Source organism: Octodon degus, unplaced genomic scaffold, assembly GCF_000260255.1.
Source record: "Octodon degus isolate 3935 unplaced genomic scaffold, OctDeg1.0 scaffold00033, whole genome shotgun sequence".
NCBI lineage: Eukaryota > Metazoa > Chordata > Mammalia > Rodentia > Octodontidae > Octodon > Octodon degus.
Window position 1 is genome coordinate 13,636,675 of NW_004524609.1, and position 2,149 is coordinate 13,638,823.

The following is a 2,149-nucleotide window of genomic DNA, read 5'->3' on the forward strand; positions in this document are numbered from 1 at the left end:
ATGAGAACCGGAGCTCCTCCAAAATGAACAGTAGCCATTCTCAGCAACATTGAAGATCTCAAGCTTCTCCTCTGACAAGAACAGCCAAGTTCATCAGGAAAGCCAGCATGACAAAGTCCTCCAGCAGAACAGCCCAAGAGAACCAGCAGCTTCCAACAGCTCCAACAGCTACTCCAAACAGCTTCCCTAACAACATTTTGACAACTCCTCCTGTTCTGCCTTTTATGCTGCTGGCAACAGTCCACAGGTGGACCTCCCACACCGAGCACCACACTAGTTCAGTTCAGCTGGGTGCAACTAGTTGGCCACCAGTTGGAAACACACTACAATGCCACAACCAAACGTTTGACTTACAGGCCTTTGGGAAATGCTCAAACCATCACACCACTGGTGGCAGATCAGGAGGCTGAGTGCTAATTCATTCCAAGAGATTTCCTGCTGACTGTGGGAAACTCTACCTCTGTGGAGAGCAGAAAGAAGGGGAATGTGTGGTTCACCTCTCACCAGAGTGGGACATTGGACCTGTCTTTATCTCTTCAATTTAGGTGACAGTCACAGCTTTGCACAAACATTTGTAGGAGGTAGTTTCTGCAGTGTAGTAGTTATCACGTTCACCTGACAAATATTTTGTTGGCACTGCACGAAGCTGTGGGTGTGGAGTATTAAAAGAAAGGGGGTTGCCAATGTATTGTATACTTCATGGTGCTAGGCAGTCAACAAACAGCAATAAGAATTTTAAGATATCCAGGAAGGGCCAGTGAGATAGCTCAGGGGATGAAGCAATTGATTTGGCAAGCGCAAGGACCAGGATTCAATCCCTGGTCCTGCATGCTGCCCCAGCTTCACCCCTGAGGCACACTGAGCTGATGACCAAGTCCAGGTGTGGTGGCACATGCTTATAACCCCAGCACTGGGGCGGCTTGAAAACAGGAGGATCACTATGAGTCCAAGCTGCATAGTATCAAAGACATGAATGAAAAAAAACGAAGGTGATCTAGGAAAATCAGTCATGGAGGTGCAGAGCTCTGGGAGACTGGGGCAGGAGGTTCACAAATTTGAGTTCTTCTTGGACAACTTAATGACTTATCGACCTTTTGCCACAGCAACCATTAAAAAAGAGTAGCCATGGCCCTCCGCTATCCCATGGCCATGGGCCTCAACAAGGGCCACAAGGTGACTAAGAATGTGAGCAAACTGAGGCACAGCCGCCGCCGCGGACGTCTAACCAAACACACCAAGTTCGTGTGGGACATGATCCGGAAGGTGTGTGACTTCATCCCCTATGAGCAGCACGCCATGGAGCTGCTCAAGGTCTCCAAGGACAAGTGCGCCCTCAAGTTCATCAAGAAAAGGGTGGGGACGCACATCCACACCAAGAGGAAGCGTGAGGAGCTGAGCAACGTGCTGGCCACCATGAGGAAGGCAGCTGCCAAGAAGGACTGAGCCCCTCTGGAATAAAGCTTTGCAGAAAAAAAAAAGACTTATTGAGACCCCGTCTCAGTAAAACAAAATAAAATGGAGGTGAAAGGGTTACAGGGGATGATAGCTCTGTGCAAAGGGCCCTAGATTCAACACTCAGTGTTGAAAGGGGAAAAAACAATCTGCACTTAAAATGAATTTGTGGGATATTTTCCTCTCACCTTTCCATTGATTTTCCTAAGTAAATTGAACCACGGGCATTGGCTGATTTCCTCCAGAGTCTGCATCACCAGTTTGCGAGAAGCATCTGGTCACAGACTGAGGCCTCCATCCACGATGCATCTCTCCAGAAATAGTCGGTGGGAGGGAGGGCGGGCGGAGGGAGTGGGTAGCAGTCTACCTAGCGGATTCCAGGAAGGAGAACATTGTTAGTCTGAGGTCAAAATGAAGGCCGCCATGACAGTGGGTTCCTATAGCCAAATGTGCTGTGTGTACTAGGGGTGAGAGGCCTGTTTTGTCCCAGCCTGATGGCCCTGAGCAGTTCTCCAATCTGCTGTCACTGAAGAATACTGGGAAGCTGGATCTGGAATGGAAAGCAGGAGGGCATGTGGAGAGGGGCCTCCCCTGCAAAAGTACCAGTACTGTACTGTCATATCATACCCCACCTCCCTACCTAGGGCAAAATGCTGCCTAGTGGGGCCAAGAGCACCCCTCTTCTGTACAGCGCTGG

General features: G+C 49.6%; 1 pseudogene; it reads left to right on the forward strand.

Moving 5' to 3' along the window:
• The first annotated feature begins 1,125 nt into the window (after window positions 1–1,125).
• LOC105742053 lies at window positions 1,126–1,443 on the forward strand (annotated as a pseudogene).
• The last annotated feature ends 706 nt before the right edge of the window (window positions 1,444–2,149 follow it).